The 21,647-nt window shown below is 41.5% G+C and overlaps 1 long non-coding RNA gene across 1 annotated transcript in view; it reads left to right on the top strand.

The window, feature by feature from the left end:
• LOC117879255 overlaps window positions 1-21,647 on the top strand; it is a 49,362-nt gene that overhangs the window by 1,006 nt on the left and 26,709 nt on the right. The window contains exons 2-3 of the long non-coding RNA XR_004646214.1: window positions 17,587-17,651; window positions 18,312-18,499. This is a non-coding gene — a long non-coding RNA (uncharacterized LOC117879255). The remainder of the gene's footprint in view (window positions 1-17,586; window positions 17,652-18,311; window positions 18,500-21,647) is intronic.

Here is a 21,647-nt window from a genome sequence, read left to right as displayed (position 1 = left end):
TTCAGTGTCCCTCCCCCCACCCTTGCCATTCCACTAATGATGCCCGCCTTGATGCTCCTTTTGTTCTCTTCTCCCACTCTCATGTCTGGGGGGGTCACCTTCTAGGCCTTACCCCCAATGCATGGAATGTCCTGACCAAAGCCTTTTTCTAAGCCAGCTCCTTGTATTAGAATCCAGCCTAATAACTCACTTCTGTTGCTTCTCTACAAGAAGTTAGGGGGAGGGGAAATATTTAATAGAAAGATCAAGAGATGTACATAACGACGGCCTCAATACTGCAGACACTTATGAACATGCTTAGATTTAAGCATGTGAGTAATGCCGTTGGTTTCATTTTTAAAATAAAGCCCATGCAGAAGAGTTTGTAAGACTTGAGACCGTACGGATCAACCACATGTTTGTCCGTCCTCTTCCTCCTTCCCATTGTAATTTGGTCTGTTTGACCCTCACTTGTGTAATATTGAATGTCGCTAGCACCCATTCGGGTTGGAGGAAGTGGATTGGGTACTGGCCTGAGAGTTGGGAGCCCAGGGTTCTATTCTGGACTCAGCCACTGACTAGCTATGTGACCTTCAGTAGCTTACTTCTCTGTGCTTGTGATTTACCCTGATACCCTTTGTCTGTCTTGTCTATTTAGACTGTAAGCATTTCAAGGCAGGGACTGGCTCTTATGTGTTTCCACAGCAACTAGCACAATGGAGGGTCTTGTGTATTTGGTGAGGCATCTAGAACATTTTCCAATATTTCAACAATAATAAATGTTAAATATTTAATGAAAATGTAGGGACTGAAAAACAGCAGATTATTATTACTAAATCCCTTTTAGGCTGCACCTCTGAGATACAGTTGCCTGTAGTAATTTAAAGTCTCATTCCTACATGTTTTTCTCAGTGGTTCCAAAACTTAGGAACAGGGCCGGCTCTGGCTTTTTTGCCGCCCCAAGCAAAAAAAAAAAAAAAAAGAAAAAAAGAAATGGGGGTGGCCAGAACGGCAAAGCAAAATAATAATAATTTAAAAAAAAACCTGCAGGGCAGCCGGAGCCAGGGTGCAGGCGGACTCCCTGTGCCGCAGACATGCCCCGGTTAGCGGGGGTGAAGGGGAGGGATCGGGGGGAGAGAGAGAAGGGTGGTGGCCAGGGCTTCAATGGGGCACTCGCCACGTGGCCCCGACCGCCCCGCTGCCTGCTGGGAGAGCTCTGCGCTGCTCCGGTCGGTGAGGAGAGAAGGACACGGGCTGCCCTGCCGGGCTTGCTACAGACCTGGGGCAGATGGAGCTGGGGCAGACGGAGCGCGCAGGGCGCTCCCCTCCTCTGCGCCGCCGCCCCCTACAGGATTGAACCAAAATAAAAAAAGCGGCTGTGCCACCCTAGGATTGGGCGGAATGTCGCCCCATAGAATCTGCCACCAGCTTGATCGGCTGGTGCCCGGAGCCGGCCCTGCTTAGGAAGTGCCTCAGCAATGCTGAAAACAGCTAAATAGACAGTACCTTTAACATTTACTTTATGTGCTTTTAAACAGTATCTATAAACTGGGGTAGATCTAGCATTTAAAAAATGAGAGCCATGCTTAGTATTGGAGTTATGGAGGAAGATAGAGGTCCACAGCACTGTACTTGCCTTTACAGCTGTTTGGTACAGATTAAAGAGAGATGGGAGGAGAAAGGCAAATACAAGGTTATTTGTATTCAATATAGATAGTCTAATGAAACACATATTAGCAAGTGCAATACAAATGAGATCTCCTTAGGTTGAGAACTGTTTTGTTATTGGAATAGACTGGAATGTGTTTTTATACAATGCCTTTACACTGAAGATATCCTATATTGTTCCACATAATAATTAGATATTGGTGTGGCTACGCAGGGACTGTAGGCAAATACAGCTAAATCATTGTGCTTTTGGCTATAGCTCTGTCATGCAGTCACCGGGTCAATGCTCTGGAACTACTCCATACAAAGCCAGCCAGGACTCTGGTTGTAGCATGCCTCCTGTCTCTGAGCATATTGTCACCAAGGCAAGAAGCTTACCCAGCTTTGACCTTCCTGGATCTAACCTCGGAGTATTCAGCATCCCCTTCCTCCCCGTGTGCTTCCCGCAGTGAGTCTGCCCAGGCGAGTCTCGTGGGGAAGCCAGAGGGCCCTGCACCGCAACTCCTGCAGTCAGCAGTGACTCTCAGCCAGCATGTAGAACAGAACAGTTTATTAGCTGACAGGAACACAGCATAGAACAGAGCTTGCTATCACAGAAATCCATGACTTTCAGCCAAGTCCATCTTAGGGAGTCCTGGGCCAGATGTCCTGGACTCCCCCTCTTCAAGTCCCCAAGCAGACTGCCCAGCTTCCAGTGACCCCAACCTCTGACACCCCCATTGCTCTTCCTCTTTGTCCTGCTTCCCTGGCAAAAGGTGTCACTTGGTCTCACCCCCTTTCTGGGTCTCAGGTTACATATGTGCAGACAGCTGGGCAGCCTCACCTGCCCCGAGGGCCTCAGCAAAGATTTCCCAATCCCCACCACTGAAATATTGGTACAGTACATAGGGAAATAGGACAGTAAGATTCACATGCAACATAAGATGAATAAAACCCCACTTCGTGACAAGCTCAGACACAACCTTTTGCCAAATTAGAATCTGCTTTTAGTGAGACAGGGATTGTTGGCTGGGACACTGGCATGAATAGTCTCCTCTACTGTTTGAAAAGTGCCAGGAGATCTTTTATAGTGTATAACATACCCTAACAGGTTCTCTTTTGTTCTGTTAACTGAAGGTTATGTACTCACATAATAGTATAAAAAATCACAAACAAAGCAAGAAAGGCAAAACTGAAAGCTAAAGAAAGTGACATTATTAAAAATGTGCCATACTGAAATAGGTACAGTATTCCTGCCAGGATCACATTAATACACAAGCCTGATTTACATTAATGCAGAATTGGACAGAATACTCGATACTGCCTCAGACTGTTAAACTCCTCCTAATGCAATTTTAGATATGGTATGGAGCAAAGAGTTCGGGTTCCAGGCAAGCTTTAAATGTATTCCCCAAAATCACTCTTGAGAACTCATTGACACTTCACACCACAGCAGTTCAAGTGACCCAGTCTTGCATGGGGTTCATTCTGCTAAGCATGTACTGAGTACCCAACTCCCATTCGTTTCAATAGTAGGTAAAAATGCTGATCACTCCTCAGCAGACAGATGATATGTTGCAGGATTGGGCGCTTCATACTTCACCACCACATGTCTTGCTTTCAGTCTCCTTGGCTCAGATAACTACTGGAAATATACTAAGCAAAAGGATAAAAACATAAATTGCCAAATTCAGAGATTATGCTGTAGTACCCTTGTTTTGCACAGCAGTCTAGAGAGAGTTAACTTTGTTTAGTAGATGGGTTACAGAGAAAATAGGGAAGAGATAATTAAAGGACCATTGTATGAGGAACTAACCAGGGTTGTGAATTAGAATCCATTCTAAGGTCCCACAGGCAAGCTAGAGGGAGTGCCTAATTTGTGAATCCCATTATGTCAGCCACTGAGCTGCTTGGTGGTGTCAGGACTAAAGCAGCCGTGCACATTCCACCAGCAGCAGTTTAGGTGCCTGTTACGTTTAGCAGCAACTGAGCAGGGGTTTTGGGAAGCTACATTTTGGACTTAGGCACCTACCTGCTACTTTAGGGGCTTAAGTCCCCCTTTGTGAATCCCTTCCTAAGTAAATTTAAGAAGTTAAGCACTCTGAATTGAACATTTCCAGGCAATATGGCTGTGAACTCCTTTATCATTCCCAGGGGCCTTGAAAATAATACTTAGATCTTCTAGCACTTTTCTTCTATCATTCTCAATGCATTTTACAAAGCAGGGGCATCACTTTGCCATGGCAGAGTCCAGAATAGATCCCAAGACCTGTCTCTGAGACCTGGGTTCTAGCCCGCTGTAGTGCTCTGAAGTGTCAGCATTGGATAAGACCCTAAATCCCAATACAGCATTTGAACCCATGGCCTTCTGGTCCAGAGACAAAAGTGCTACTGACAATATAGTAATTATATTCTATCATTACTTGGTGACCTAACAGAAGGTATTATGACTCAGAATGGACATAATGTATGCATGAGTTGTAGCTATGTTGGTCACAGAACATTTTGGGTGAGGTAATATATTTTATTGGACTAACTTCTGTTGGTGAGAGAGACAGAAGTTGGTCAAAAAAAGATAGTATTTTTATGTAGAGAGTGCCTTTGACCCGGATATAAGGGTATGAGGATAGTTCTGTATGTGGCCATTCATACAGGAAATCAAAAGTATATTTTATAAAGAGGGAAGAGAAAACAGATAATACCTAGGCACAAAGCAGTTTATTACAAGGAAGGTCCTAATCTCCAAGATAGTGCTGCATTCTAATCACTGTCCAGTCTGCCTTCATTTCAAGGTCCTGTAATATGAAATCTTGCAAAGAAACTGTCTTCTGTTTAAAATAGGCTTCTTCACGGAAGGGTGCTTTGTATGGCTATCATGTACTTAGAACCTGATCCGCACCACTGAAATCAAGGAGACTCTGACTTCAATGGTAGCGGAATCAGACCCTTTGGGCCTGACCCTGTTAGCTGCTGAGAACCCTAAGCTCCTACTGAAATAAATGAGATGGTCAGCACCTTGCAAGATCAGCCCCTAGTTTACTGAGGTTTTCACCGGTGGTATTGGTTTCTCACAGCAGCAGATGTTAGAATATTATTTTTTTGTCTCAGTGTCAAAGCTCTTATGTACAAACAATGAAAAAAGGGAGATTAAAATGGTCATGCCAGTATTCACAGATGAAGTAAGACAGTATTTAAAGCAGCTCTGTGCTGGGACCACCTATTTAAGTACTTCTCTCTCTCTGTATCAGAGGGGTAGCCGTGTTAGTCTGGATCTATAAAAAGTGACAAAGAGTCCTGTGGCACCTTATAGACTAATAGATGAATATTCACCCATGAAAGCTTATGCTCCGATACGTCTGTTAGTCTATAAGGTGCCACAGGACTCTTTGTCGCTTCTTCCTCTCTATCTCCTTTTCTTTTTTTTTTTAAGTATTAAGATTTTGATTACTTATGAAACAGCGACAGAGCCATAGCAGCAAGTTTTGTCTTCTGTTTCCAAGTTGCTGAAATGTTGGGTTTCTGTGGAAGGCAACCACAGCCAGAAGTCTCTTATTTTTCTGGCTGGCATTTCTCACAGATGTTCGGCACTTAGCCCCATATGCCTGGCACGGTACTTGCACTGAAAAGCAGCCAGCCAGCCAGTCCCAAAGTAGAACACCCCATTAACTTCCTCTACTTGCCAGTATGATGACCTCCCCTTTGTATTTCAATAGTGAATCCCAAGTGCCACCTTTCCGTTTTAAAAAACATCCTCATCCTATTCCTTCTGGTGGGACTGATAATATTAATTACCTGTAGGGTCCAGTTCTGTTTTATATAACTAGTCCTCACTAATATATACATAAAGCATAACAAATTCAGTGCTGACATAAGCAGATGCAACTCCTCTGAAGTCGTCAACAGACAAAACCACTTCACACAGGTATTGGTATTTGTATGCAAAGAAGTAGGGCAAAAGAAGAGTGAGAGAGGAAAAAAATAAGATGGGGAGAAGAGAAGGTTTATTAAGTGTATTTAGGGCCTTTTACAGCCTCCCCTGCCTTCCTGACTGCTTTGCACTGCAGTGAGGATACACCTGGCAGCCCTGGTGTAATAAAGCCAATATGGGCAGCTCTATGCAACCTACTCCTCCCATCCTTCAGCATAAGGGGCATGTCAGAAGCAGCAAGTCTAGAGTGCCTTGAGCCCTGGTGATTTCCCAACAAGCAGAAAGGCTTCTGGGGAACTGTTAGTGCTGGTGCAACTAATAGCCCTGAAGGCCAAAGTGACCTCCTGTAACCCCAGGATAAGGAGAGTACAAAAGATGGTTTACCCCAATCTTCTCACAGGCCCTGCAATGAGAACAGCTCAGCCAGACCCAAGGAGCTGGCCCTAGTATTTTATCTAATTAATTCAGAAGTCCTTATCCTTTTTCCTTTAAAAAGCAAGTTCTAATGGTTTGATAAACTGCTGGACTCACAGCACTGGAGACCAACATCTTCTAATTCTGCTTAGTATAGTATGAGCAGCAGCAATTCAAGCTTCCCCACAATGTACCATTCAAGTGCCTCAACCCTGGTGTAGGTGGACAGCTTGTAGGGGAAACTGAGTAGTTCAGGGCTTGTCAACACAGTAACTGGAGCCACAACAGCTAAATGAGTTGTAATTCATGCCTTCAGTTATTTCAGTGCAAGTCAGTGGGTGGATTCTCCTATTTTGGACTAACAGGTTCACTTTTTACTAACTCCTCTTTTTTCTATTAGTGATTATTGAGCACTAGATTCTCAAACTGTGTAGTTCTTTAGCAACACCTTTAGGAAAAGCATTTTTCAGTCTCTGAGCTCAATCCTGCAAGCTGCTGAGAGCCTATTGTGACATGCTGAGCACTCAACTCCCACTGAAATCTGTGGGAGTTGAAGGTGCTCAGAACTGCACAGGTTGCCCATAGCCCTTTGCAGCGTTGAGCCCTCTTTCAGGCATTTTGAATCTCATTCTCCAGTTTTACACAAGTGTAACCCCAATGACTTCAGCAGAGGTTCAGTGGAATAAAAGTGGTGTAACAGAGTGGAAAACCAGGCCCTAAATACATTCAAATAAACCTTCTCTCCCCCTCTTCCTTTGGCTTACTTCTTTGTATATAGATACTAATGCCTGTGTGAATTGTTTTTAATACTTGTTTTTTTTTCCCTTGTACCTAATTAAGAACTTTAGTAACTATTTTTTTCATCAGTCAGCCAATTTAGGTAAAACCTACAAATATTTTATTGCAATTTTCTCTTCTGCATTTACAGGAGATGGAGTGAAAATTAATTTCAATTACACTAGATTAACACGGCAAAAATAGAGTATGTTAACTATGTCATTTGGATATGCATTCCCCATATTGCAGAATATGGACATGATCCAGAGGGGTGCTTGGAACGTTCTCAGCACTTCTAGGGATGATTGTTCTACCCATCCCAGGATCAATATGCTAAAATTATTCATAGGGTTTTGATTCAAAGTGTTGCCATCTTTCACACGGATTGTGTTCTATATTATTATTTTTAATTTTTTGTACTGCAATAGTATCTGGGTGCTCTTCCCCACTGTGCTAGGCTCTGTACAAACATAATAGTGATGGCCCCTGAAGATCTTACAATCTAAGTAGCAGAGGAGAGATGACAGGTGCATACAAAACGCAGATGGGGAGGAAGCACACGGTAATAGTGAGATGAAATAACTGGGGCATAACTGGAAAATAAAACTTTTTGAAAGTAATACATACATGTTTAGGGTCCAGCCCTGTATTTTTGTGCACGCAGAATTCCCCTGGAAGTCCACAGGAGTTCTGAGTCGGCAAGCCAACATTTATTACACATACACATTCGTCCACTTACATGAGGGTAATCAAATCTCTTGTTTTGTGACATTGCTACAGTTGTCAGGAAGGGAAATTTTGATTCCATTCACAGTATTGCACAATTGAATAAGAACTTTATGGATTTTCTTCCATCTTTCTCTGAAATGTCAGATATTGGGGCGTCAGTGGGACTATTCACCAGCTTAAAGTTAAGCATGTGCTCAAGTGCTTCACTGGAATGGGCTTAGGGGGCAAGCACGTAGGGCTTCATCCTGCTTTCCTACTGAATGAGGCTGAATAGTTGACTAGGTGCACCTGTAAGCTGGCAAGCAATTTCACCAGTCATGGAAGAGAAATAAAATAGTAATGCCTGAAGCTTAGGACTCTTTCCTCAGAGCTTGTTTTTGTCTGGGGTAAAAACAAAGTAAATCAATCAAAAAACACTGGGCAATAATTTCCAAAGGAGAAGAGACCCTTCCTTTTGTACTCTGTCAGAACGGCCTGCAACTGGCAGGACCTGTTAACCTTTACAGACCACAGTGAACTTATCTTGTCACAGGACCAAATGGCAAATCTTATGTTCCCATGTGACATTATATTTTTAACATGTAAATAAAAATAGTAGCTCAAAGCTGCACATTCAGTATATATTTACATACACAAATGTTTGAGATAGTGCATTACTCACAAATGGCAAACACACACACGAAACTTATGCAAGTCATCGCAGACAAGTGCTGCATACATTACTTGTGGGTTTGCCATTTGTGAATAATATGCTCAGTTACATGAAAAAATGGTGAACTAATTGGACTAATGGAAAAAATAGTTACTAAATATTTTCATTAGGCATAATAAAAACCTTTGTATTCACCATGTATTGCGGATAGGTCACATGAACAACTATTTTAGGAGTTTTCAGAGAGTTTAAAAATATTTATTCAGCCTATGTCTTGTATCCCTTGGCCTATAGATCCAGGTGCCTTAGTTACCATGTGTCCAGTTATGCAGCTTTAAGAAGGAAAGAAAAATGAAAACACACATATGTAAACCCCATCAGAAAATGACCAAAAATAATTTTGAATACAGAAGAACATCACTAATTTAAATTCCAGGGCTAGAAGTGAGTGGTGTATGTCCCAGTGGTATCAAAGTTCATATTTTGACCTCTAAAGAGCTGTGAGGTATCAGATTTTAAATCAATGACATCTTTACATATAGAAAAACTATCAATGGCCATGGTATGCATCTTCGTCACCAGTTTTGGACCTTGGGCCATTATAATTTTTGAGGGAAATTCCATATTTGGGGAAAACAGAAAGAAATTTCTCTGCAAGTTGATTTATAGTCTCAGATAGTGTCTGTTTGGAGCTGCTGAGGGACTGGTATGCTACCATATATCCTGGGAATATGGATTAGTAGAGAGGCAATGTGACAAGAAGGGTCATCCAATGATTAAGGCCCTAGTCAGGGGGTTGGGATACCTATGTTCAATGTCTTGTGCTGCCATACACTTGGCAAGTCATTTAATTTATCTGTGCCTCAATTCCCCATCTGTAAAAGGGGGAATAACACTACTTCACAGGGCTCTCTGAGGATATACATATTACTAAGAGGAGTGTTGTATGTAAGGCATGGGAACTAATTGTCCTACTCTGCTTGGCACTGGTGAGACCTCGGCTGGAGTGCTGCATCCAGTTCTGGACTCCACACTTCACGAAAGATGTGGTCAAATTGGAGAGAGTCCAGAGAAGAGCAACAAAAGTGGTAAAAGATTTAGACAACCTGACCTATGAGGAAAGGCTTAAAAAGTAGTCATCTTTATTCTTGAGAAAAGAATGTGGGGGGACCTGATAATAGCCTTCAGATATGTTAAGGGCTTCTGTGGAGAGGTCTGTGATCAATTGTTCTCCATGTCCGACTGAATATAGGATAAGAAGTACTGGGCTTAATCTGCAGCAAGGGAGATTTAGGTTAGATTTTAGGAAAAACTTTGTAACTATAATGGCAATTAAACTCTGGAATAGGCTTCCAAGGGAGGTTGTGGAATCTCCATAATTGGAGGTTTTTAAGAACAGTTTGGACAAACAATTATCAGGGATGTTCTAGATTTACTTGACCTACCACAGCACTGGAGGCTGGACTTGATGACTTCTTGAGGTCCCTTCCAGGACTACATTTCTATGATTAAAAAAGATTGTGTAGCACTCAGCATCTATGGTAATGAGTACCTGAGATAGTTATAAGGACCTAAGAGAGGTGAGGATAAATTTATATTATCACATATTGGTGCAGTTTATCACATACCTCTCCATTTAATCATATTAATCACATAAATGCCATCTATAGTCTATATGCACACTATAATGCATGATATTTAGCTTGTGAATTGCAAATCCAGACATTATCAAGTGTACCCACTGTGACTAATATGCATCCTTGGCTCTTGTTTTACTGACCAATATTCTGAGAATGAAAGAGCTCATAGGCACTTGGTAGAATTTATGATCCAAAAGGAATCATTTTGATATGATATATTTAGCTTTTCACACCTAATTGGGCTGAGAAAAGATACTTGGCAAGGAGCTTTTTTATATACAATATCCACTTAGGGAAGAGAAAAACATGACTCCTTGGAGGAGTCTTCAAAATTGTTAGCCATTCAGTAAACCATACCTGGGACTGATTTTTCAGTACATTGCATGAAGAGGTCTGCACACAACTCCTGCACTCCATTAAGTCTTGAGTCCGTACATAGGCTAATAAAATGGTATTAAAATGTTAATGATGCTCCAATATTCTCCATTCATAACAAATTCTGAGCTCACTGAGTTGAAAAGAATGACTTAAAATTGGCACAATAGGATAAATGATGGGGAAATCATGAGCATTTGAAATTCTGAGGAGGTGTTTTGATTTCGATTCACATTTGAATGAGACTCACAGAAGTTGGAAAGAATGTAAGTGAGACTGTGGTAGGAGACAAACATTTCAGCTAGTGGGAAATCCAAAATCGGATGGGTGGGGGTGAGAGAGGGACATGACAAGAAGGTGGAAATTTTCTTTTCAGATGATATGATATGAGTATGAGAGAGGTTTTCTGTGATTTTCCCCATAGTAATGTTATTTCAGTCATGACTGGCAGCCAGAGTATAATAATGTTGCTGTATACAGAGTCTTTCTTTTTTCCGTAGTTTTATTTCAGATTTAATATTGTGCCAAAATGCTGCATTATGGGGATAATACATATAATTCCTTTGTGTGGGATATTAAATCTCCTCCTTCCCTACTTCCTCACCTCACCCATAGGATTCTCAGGTAAAGAAACAGTGCTTGTTTTATCTACCATCTATTTGCTTGAACACTGTGTTCCTTCTCACCTAGCATGAATTATTAGAGCCAGTTGAAAATGGCAATTATTCTTTGGCAGAATTTTTAAAAAATCTTTTAAAAAAGGAATCCTGTGAATGTTTTGCTTTTTCCATGAAAAAACAAACCAAAATCTTTTTTGGGTTTCAAAAATTTTGAGTAAACTTTTTCAGTTTTTTGGTAAAAAAAAAATTGGTTTCAAAACCCAAAGCCCCTCAGATTTAACAAAACCTCAAAATATTTATTTTAAAAAATTGGTTTTTGGTTTAGGGTTTTCTCTTTTGGGGGGAGGGGCGGAAAGAGAGGAGGAGAAAACTTTTGACCCAAATGAAATTTTTCCATGGCAGTTTGAATTTTGATCAAAAACCATCTTTCATCAAAAAATCTTTCAATGAAAAAATTATAATCCATGTATTATATACTAAAGCTTTTTAAAAGCAGTCTCCCTGTATTATGCATGTAGCAAGTGGAAGGCTTAAAAAGCTAAGCTATCAAAAAGAAATATTAATAAGAATGAAAAATTATTAAAATAAAAAAATCAGAAAAGGAATAAAATCTTAAATAAATAAATATCTAATGAAAGAGGATACAATAATACAAAAAAAAGAAATAATAGGAAAGAATTCATGCATTAAAATAACATTGAAAATTTTGAACAAAAATAGTAAGAAAATTCATGGAGGATCGGCCCATCAATGGCTATTAGCCAGGATGGGCAGGGATGGTGTTCCTAGCCTCTGTTTGCCAGAAGCTGGGAATGAGCGACAGGGGGTGGATCACTTGATGATTACCTGTTCTGTTCATTCCCTCTGGGGCAACTGGCCTGGCCACTGTCAGATGACAGGTTACTGGGCTAGATGGACCTTTGGTCTGACCAAGTATGGCTGTTCTTATGTTAAGTGCTCAGGGAATGTAACTAATGCACCAGAAAACATGCTGTGATATCTATACGGAATGTAGATACAGGGAAAAGAAATAATTAGCGGTTAGATCTAGAGGTCTTTACTCAATTTTAACCCTATCCTTATTCAAGCTACATTGACTGAGGATTCCGCTTGCACAAAGGGGAAATATGAAAAAAATTCCTCGGGAAATAAAGGGTCACGTTCAGCCCTGGATTAAGCAGGTGGCAAAACGCTGTTAATGGGAGTTGCACCCACCTGCTCCAGGTCTGAATATGGATTATTGCATTATCCCCATGCCTTGTTATAATAATTAAAGTTATGTCATGTTCAACCACTATCAATTTTGCCTTTCTTCTTTTTAGATTATGGCTGACATTGGTTTTGATCAGGTCAGACTGTCAGTTTTTTGAATCACACAGTTTAAAAATGATTGGTAAGCAGAATTTAACTGATTAACATAGTTCATGGCGGGGGGGAGGAGGCCGAGGGGATGGCGAGGAAGCAATAAGTCTTGCCCATAAACGGTTTCATTATTTGGCAAAGAGCCAGTGTGAGCATTCATTCAGAGTGCTAAAATCTTCCAGGTCATTTGGGGATTCAGTAGATAGCAGTGGTGCACTGTCAGAGACATAGATTAGAGGACCTAATAAGTCATTCCATCTCTAGATTCTAGAATACCACAATTCTAGGTTTGCTTACACTAACAAAATTCTAATACTGTAATGTAACAATAGGGTCTCATAACATACCAGTTATAAACATGCTGTCCCTTTAAGGAGTTTTGAGTCCAGTTCTGACCCTGTTCAGAGTCCACCCAGAACCAAGGTATTTGGGCACTTGAACTCCTAAGGAGCAGGGAGAATATAGGTTGGTCAGTAAGTAATACATCCAGTAAGACAGAAACCAGGGAAGAGATGAAATTAGTTGTGAGTCTCTCTACTAGAAGGGAATAGGAACTGCTGTTGGGTCTTTCCAGACAAAGAGCTCAGGAACAGGCATAGAAGGACAGCTAGGGAAAGCACCTGGAGGAAGGAATGGTGTTTTGGATGAGAAAACTAAAGACTGAAGGAGGGACTGGGGGAGAAAGAGAGAGCAGGAACACCAACTATTTGTGCTTCTCCTTCAAAGAAGTCTACTCGGAAAAGACTGCTTGTGAGCCCCTAAACCAACAGATGGAAATCTGGGGGACTTCTGTTGGAATCTCCTTTACATTGAAAGGGGAGGAATGTTTTGGGATAGACCAGTGGGCTGAACTACACTGCCTGCAAGAGGGGAAACTGAGGCAGGCTTGTGTGTGCTTATTTTTGTTTATACTATCCCTCTAAAGCAAGACGGTGCCACTGTAATGTATTTCACCAAAGTTGTGCACCTAGTTCCTTCTAACGACAAAAAGGAACTAATATCTATAACCGCTGGTCTAGATGAGTGGTTCTCAATCAGGGGTCCGGGGCAGCGAGCAGGTTTCAGGGGGTCCACCAAGCAGGACCAGCATTAGACTAGCTGGGGCCCAGGGCAGAAAGCCAAAGCCCAACTGCATGGGGCAGAAGCCCGGAGCCCTCAGCCCCACCACCCAGGGCTGAAGCCAAAGCCTGAGCAATGTAGCTTCACAGGGATCCCTGTGGGATGGGGCCACAGGCAATTGCTGTGCTTGCTACCCCCTAATGCTGACCCTGGTTTTTATATGCAGAAGAATGGTTGTGACAGGTGGGGCATGCACCTTATAGCATGTTGTGAGGACCTCAGAAAAAAAAAAAAAGGTTGAGAATCCCTGGTCTAGGTGATACTTAGTTCTGCCATGTGTGCAGGGGACTGGACTAGATGACTTCTGGAGGTCCCTTTCAGTCCTACGATTCTATTATTCTATCCTTTTCTATTTTTTTATATTATTATTCTATTATCTAATCTTCCCAATTACTGCAGGAGAGTAAAGGAGTTTCTCCTAACTCTCTAGCCACAGCTCTGATTTGTAATCAATAATTCCTGATATTAAAATTTAATTAAGTCTTACAATTATGTAGTATTATGTGGCTGAAAAGATCCCAAAGCCCTTTATAAATTGTGAACAGAAAGCTACTCTGCCATCACTGAAATACCTCTGTTGTGAGGTGCAACAGCTATTTAACAGCACATAGCAACACTACACTACAGGGCAATAAGCAAAGAAGAATATTGTTATAGGCTGGGTTAAACCTCATTAAAACTGGTGAGTGTAGCAACTGCTCTTCACTTGGGATAAATGTAAGAAACAATAGGAACCTCAAACCAAATCAAGGCAAATGTCACTGCCCAAAACAAAGACACATGTGAGTCTGCTCAGGAATTTGAACTGTGTGGTGGTGGAAGGGAGGATTCTCTGGGTATTGTTTGGTGGAAAGGTGTGGGCAGGGCTGACTCCAGCGTGTTTGCTGCTTCATTCTTCGGCGGCAATTCGGCGGCAAGTCCTTCCCTCCGAGAGGGACTGAGGGACCCACCGCCGAGTTGCTGCCAAAGAGCCGGACGTGCCGCCCCTTCCATGGGCCGCCCCAAGCACCTGCTTGCTGCGTTGGTGCCTGGAGTCAGCCCTGGGTGTGGGTGTGGGGAGGGGTGTGAGTGTGTGTAAGAAAGCAAGAGAGAGAGAGAGATGCTCCAGACACATCCTGAACAAGAGCTCAGTGTTGGTGCAGAGAAAAGCCTGGAGAGAGAGAGCTTTTTTGGCTGAATGCTGGCTGAAAGGGGCATTCTGTAAAGATGTACAAAGAGACCCGATGCTGTCATCAATTTCTCATTCTAACAGAAACAACATGCAAGCCCTGAATTTTGACTAGCTGCTCGGGTAGAAGAGTTAACAGTGTTGTATGCAACTACATTCTGCACACACAGACAAAATTCTCTCTACAGTTTGTAACCCAAACTGAAATCTGGTCTGGACGCTGGGACTAATACCATTACTCAGATTAATGAGATCCAGCAGAAAGCTTCCTGGCTCTGGGCTACAAGCTAGGAACCTGGTTATCCCAACAGGATGAAACTAGAATGGACCAAGGAAGCAAACCTCCAAACTTTTCCCTTAAGAGCAAATGTCATAGTGGGAGAGCATTCTGTCTAGCTGCCTCAAAAGAAGAAACTCCAATGTAAGAGAGTGGTTAGTAAGACCTGGGCTTCCCCCTCCCTCACCCTCTCTCTCTCTCTCTTACTGGATCATATTCTTTGAGCAAGTAAGGGGAGAGGTGGGACTGGAAGATATAGGGGCTGTATTGGGAGGAAGATGGAGTCCCTATCACAGATTTCTGGAACCTCAGTTCAGCCTGAAGGATGGGCTTCAGTTTGGGAGTACTTGACTTCTTAATTTAACAGAACCACTTCACCCAAACTAAACTGCAATGCCTTTTTGTTTTTTTGTTTTTTGTTTTGAAAAAACTGGTTTCAGCCTTCCAAAGACTTGACTTGTTGCACTTCACAGTGGAATGCATATTTAAAATCTTTTATTTGCCCCTCTTTGCAGTGTATTACATCACTTTATAGAAATTGGGATCACAGTGGAAAGGAAACAAACATCACTTGACGTGATGCGAAGAACATGCTGTAAAGCAAAACCAGAACATTGGCTTGTGTTTTTGAACTTAGAGCTCCAAGTGACACAAAACAGACAATTATCTGAGCAAGGGCTGCAAAGATTATATACTCCGCAAAGGTTGCAGTATGCAGACTTGACCAACATCCAAAATGTAATATCCAGACTCACATCATCTTATTTTAAAATCCGTTGCCTGAGGCTGAAGAAGGGAAGGTCTCTGCATCACTTCCTCCTTTTGCTATATGGTGATGTCATTAAATAGTGACAGCTCAAAACTTCCAGTTATGAAGCTCAGATTTTTCAAATGGTGTAGCTCTTCTTTCACAATTCTGCCTGAACCTTACAGTAAATTAGTAGATGTGTTTTACCCCGGTAATGGAGGAATTGAGCTATATCAAATATCCTGTTGCAGAGAATTGCTTGCTTTACTGATCACTGAATTGTCTTTCTTTGAAAGGCTTTGGAGATTGGATATTTTGGGGATTTATCAACAAAATGAAAATAGATCCAATGGCCTAAATTCACTTCTGGCATAAGTGGTCATAATTCCTCTGACTTCTTATGCCAAAGATGTGTTTGATTACGTCTCTCAATCAAGCTGGAAAAAGGAACTCCAGGACAGTCTCATTTTCCTGTTCGGCCAGACCCATGCCATAAAATTAAAGAAATACCTTATAGCCATAAACTTTGTAGGAGAATGTTCAATGTGCTTTAAAAATTCCCTTCTATATTAATATCCATATTAAAACTCTGGGATCCTGTTCTCCCTTTATGGGATACACATATTTCCCAAAGAAGTCAAATGGGAGTGGCTCACATCTACATGAGTGGCAAATTGGGTCACAGGTGTATAATTAAGACACTCCAAAAATCTTAACTAAATGAACAAAGCACTGTTATGGCAGCAGTCATCAGATGGTGATGTTACACATAGCTTTACTAGATTGGGTTTTTTTTCTTAGTACGCCTCTACCTCCATATAACGCTGTCCTCAGGAGCCAAAAAATCTTACCGCGTTATAGGTGAAACCCCATTATATTGAACTTGCTTTGATCCACCGGAGTGTGCAGCCCCACCCCCCCGAAGCACTGCTTTACTGCGTTATATCCGAATTCGTGTTATATCAGGTCGCGTTATATCGAGGTAGAGGTATATGTGAGGAAGTTTTTAGGCTTTGAAGAAACACAATATTATTGTTACTGTTTGTTATGCAGGTGTCCTTTTGAGCAAATACTTTGCTCTCTGCTTTATTTATACTTGGAAGCAATTCTTGTGAGCTGAGAGTTCCAGAAGAGGGGATTGCCTACATCAGGGGTCTCAAACTCAAATGACCATGAGGGCCACATGAGGACTAGTACATTGGCCTGAGGGTTGCATTACTGACACCACCCCCCGCCGCCCTTGGCCCCGCCCCCACTCCATCCCTTCCATGAGGGCCCGCCTCTTCACACCCCTATTTTGGTTCTCTGGCAATTTCAAAAAATCGAGGGGGGGGGGGAATGTTGTTTTGGGTTGAACCAAAAATGACACTTTTCTAAATAGTTTGGCAAATCAAAAAGTGTAAAAAAACCTGCATTTTTTGGCAAATAAAGCATTAATTCAAAAAAAATCTAATGGTACGTCAGTGGCAAACCTGGTAATAAAACCTGAGTCTCCTGACTCCTACTCTGATGCCTGAGGCAGAATGGTCCAGTTTTATTGCAGAGGCAACAGAACCAGAAACTGCATCCAAGTCTTTTCCCAACTCGGAATGGGCTTATATTTCTGCAGTGCTAAATCCTGGTTAAACTCAAGAAGATGTTTAGGTTTTCAGTAAGCAAGTCACAAGTACACCCAGTACATGCTACAATACTGTTTTTAGGCCTTTGGCATATCCAGATGTACAGATTTATGAAGTCAGGCCTCCCTGTATTAGTTGCTAGCCCACTGATAAATAATATCCGTGCAGTTTGTCATTTACACAAAGCTCAAAACTGTCCCTGAGCCATAAATGAATTCTGTTATAAACATAGCTGTGGTAAAATGTTTGGGACAAAAGCTCAACATGATGGTCATGTGGTATCACCTCATTAAACTACTGTTTTGTGATTAGCTCCATCTGTCTGTCACAATGGTGTTTCCTATCACAGGCTCTTAATTTTTAAGTCATGTTATTCTGACATGGCTGAACAGACTCTAATCTCAGAGTGAATGTAATGATTAACCCATATACAGTCAATTTGCCAATCCCTTAAAATTTACCTGCCACACATTATAAATGAAGACCTGAAGTGTAATTTTATGAAACACTAAAAAGTTCACTTGTTTTACAGGTTGTCAAGACTGGATGGCAGAGTGGATGAAATGCATAGCTGCCCAGGGGACCACAAAATTAGAGGTGACATTGGGGTTGGAGGAGAATATTTGTTTCCAATTGTTTTGTGGGGGAGGGACAGGTCACCAAATTCTAGCACACCCAGAGAATTGTTTAAATAAAGGCTAGCACTGACTTTTATTGTGTTTTGAGTTCTGTTGTTTCATTACAACAGTAAAACATTTACAAAGCACATCTGTACGGTTAATAAAGATCTAAATTTGTCTAATGTCCCTTTACCCCCTGTGCAGATACATGCATAGAGCAAAAAAGAGAACAGAGATGAATGCGGAAATAATTTTCCTTATTGCTTTCCATCTGTGTTAGCCCTAGAGCTAGAAGGCTTAAAAGAATGGAACTTTCTGCTGCCTCTACAGGGGAAAAGCAAGCTCTGGACAGCCTCATTTACATGAAATATAATATTGCTTACCCATAGTTCCACAATCTGTTTTGCTGTAGTGGAAATTTGATTATATAATGATTGTTACTGTACCTGTATTGATGAAAGGACATAGGTATTGTGCAGAAATGCCTGGAGTAAATGATCACCATGCCTTCAAAGGCAATGGACTCTGATGAGGGAACAGGATTCAAGTTCAACAAGGGCTTGCTTTTGAGGTTAGGAGCCCTATTTCAGAGAGCAGGGACATTAAGGGTCCAGTTTTCTCTGGGTTCTCTCTCTAGAGATTTGAACCATGGGTGGAGTGATCCTGCAGGACTGGACCAAGCTGAACTGGCTTGTACAGAGCTGGCTTTGCAGTGAGGACTGATCAGACTGGTAGCAAGACAGTGCTGGCTTCACAGCACTTCCCAAGCTAGTGAGGACTGATCAGACCAGTGGTGGAAGAGCTGATGTCGCAGACCTGAACCAGGTAAGCACACATCAGAGCAGGACTTGGTTGTGCGGACTTCTCTGGATTGGAGCAGGCAGGTGGAGAAAAGCCACCCTCAGGAACCCCACTATCACTGGGTCTAATTAGACCTACGAGCGAGGTTTTAAGAGGGTAGAGGTTGTTTTGTGCTAAATTCTGGACCTCAGCAAATTGCACAAGTCATATCAGCGGTGCTGATTTTATATACAACATGGATATTGTGGTTTGGTTTGTTTGTTTTTCCTTTCCTGTCTGTCCTTACACATACACAGAGCTCTCCTCCCTACAGGAAGGACAGGGCATCCATTCCCAAAGATGTGAACCCCAACAGATTTGATTTGTGTGGATGAAGACAACCTTCCTTCTCACTGTCAAACCCCCCCCCCACACACACACACACACACACACTATGACCCTTTATTGTCTCAGGGATTTTTCACCTTCCTTTGCAGCATCGGGCACTGCTGACTGGTTAAAGTAAACAGTGGATACTCTGTAATGTGAAGTCTTTAAATCATGATTTGAGGGCTTCAGTATCCCAGCCAGAGGTTATGGGCCTATTGCAGGAGCGGGTGGGTGAGGTTCTGTGGCCTGTGATGTGCAGGAGGTCACACTAGATGATCCTGATGGTCCCTTCTGACTTAAAGTCTATGAGTCTTCACATGAGAGTTTCTACACTGTAAATATTTTCACAATGAAATGTTCATTGCTGACCTGATTAAGGCAGAAACAAGTGATATTAACACACTGGGTAGGAAAGGCTACATTACTGCTCAGAGTCACAACAAAACTTTTCATATGATGGGGTCAACTACTGTGTGTGTTTATTTGTATCCCACAATGGATTTTTCCCTTTTGTGGGCTACCAGAGTGTTTTTTAAACAGGACGCTGGCTCACATGCATGCCTCTACCTCTTTGCCTAGTGCAGCACACTCAGCTGTCACTCACCTTTTTGTTCAGAAGTTTGTATAAAATATGTACTTAATGGGATGTTGCTTTTCTGTATTGCTCCTCCAGCGTAAGCAGCTCTCTTTAACCCAGGGATGAAATTATTGAATATCACTGCTTTACTTCTTTCTCCAATCAAATAATAAGATGTATCATTAAGAAGTTATGGCAAGCTTTGAGTGATCCTAGTTCTTTGATCAGGAGGTTTAATTTAATTTGAAAACATGTGGCTGAAGCGATGTCTGGGCCAATCAGTCTAGACTTGAGCACTGTGTGTGGCCAAATGCAAAGCTTGGCTGTACTCTTTGCTGAAGTCACCACCCTCCTTTTAAAATTCTTCAGCTGCTGGAAGTGGGAACATTTTGGTTTCATTTATTTATTTTAAACTAAAGACAGCCACAGGCTCACCTCTGCATATGTATCTGGGTCAGCTCTAAACCCGCTGGATTAGGCTGTGACAAGAGGGTCTGGTTAGGTTGTGGTTGGTTGAAGTGGTTTTTTGGGGGGAGGGTTGTTGCTGGGTTAAATTATTACTTTTCTTATAGTGAAAACAATGAAAGCCTCAAACCTGAAACATAAGGAACTGCAGAGTGGTTCTTAAGCCCCAGCCCATGCACAGGGGCATTATGGAGGCTCACCACTGTGGTAGGCTGCCTGGAGACACAGTACCTAACAATCTGCATATTGCTTTTTCCTATGGCTGGACCTGTTGTAGAGCAATGGCAGCACAAACTTGCTGTAGCATCCTTCTCTGAAAGAGAAACTTCCTATGAGGAAAGCATAGCATGAATGATTATGTTCATCTATATATTGCTGGGATATTAAATCCCCATCTGTGCCTTGACTTTGCAGTCATGGTCACAAGCCATTCTTGCTACTAGATGTCTCTACTTACCAGTCAGCTTCATTCTGTGCTATCTCTTTTCAAGAGGAGGGCATTTACAAGAATCTCATGTGGTGGGAAAAATGTGAAATGTTTGCCTCTCGATCATTTTTAATAACAATAAAAATGAATAGTAGTTGTGTAGAACTGGAATATCAAACACCAGCTTTAAATCTGCTTTATTAAATATCCTGTGTGTGTCATTTTAATGTTTTTTTATAATTCTCTTTTTATTAAACTTTTCAAGTACAACAAGATATGATACTATGTTAGCACTTGTCAAATAATGATAGCCTATTCTTCTTCTGGCTGGTGGGTTAGAAAACTCATGAGCTGAGACTTGTTACAGTTGCATAATTAAGGCCTTATCGGTGTGTATTCCAATGTTCCATTAACTTCAGTGGAAGTTTTAGACATGCGAGTAATCCAGGATGGGGCCCATAGTAACACTGAACAAAGTGAGATAAGATTTTTTTTTCTTAGCTACATCCATGTAACCAATTAAGTTACATCTACCAAATAGAATTCATTTCATATTTATGGCATTGCACATATTTAGTGACTGCAGGAAAAGTTTGGTCCCTTAAATACAGCTAAATAAAAACCAGAAAAATACTCCCTTATTAAAAATACTACAGTAATAGCTCGAAACATTATTGAAAGTTTCAGTGGTTTGGACCACTACATCGATAAGGCCTTAATTATGTTAATATTTTTTATAAGGATAGTAATGCAATTGTTTAAGTCTTGGAAATTTAAAATCTTTAAACTGAAAATGCAGTATTCCATAGAAATATTCCACACACTAGATCTTATATTGGCTCTTGTCAAATGCTGTGTCCTTTTTTAGAATGGGTTGCATTCCCAGGAATATACAGTAGTAATATCTATTTCCATGGCCCTCACTACTATAATATTTGTGTGCCCCACTAATTTATCTTCACAATACCCCTCTGAGGAAAGGAAGTACTATCCCCATTTTACAGATTGAAAACTGAGGCACAGAGAGAGATCAAGTGTCTTGGCCAAGGTCACATGGGAAGTCTGTGCAGAGCCAGGAACAGAATTTAGATCTCCTGAATCCCAACCCAGTGCCTAGAAGAACATTCTTCTTTCCCTCACGCTGCCTACATAATGTATGTACTGAGAATTCTCCTGTAATCCATCTGAGCATGTACCTGCACTCTATCTCTAATTTTGGAGCAGTAATATTGTATATTTTATTTACTTGCTTGTTTCAAAGAGACAGTTGTTAAGTCTTAAGGCACAAATTCTGTTTTGTTTTTTTTTACAAGCAGCCTACGGTAGCCGAAGCT

The sequence above is a fragment of the Trachemys scripta genome, chromosome 6, assembly GCF_013100865.1.
Source record: "Trachemys scripta elegans isolate TJP31775 chromosome 6, CAS_Tse_1.0, whole genome shotgun sequence".
NCBI lineage: Eukaryota > Metazoa > Chordata > Testudines > Emydidae > Trachemys > Trachemys scripta.
Note: the sequence above shows the minus strand (reverse complement) of the source record. Positions and strands in the feature narration are given on the sequence as shown.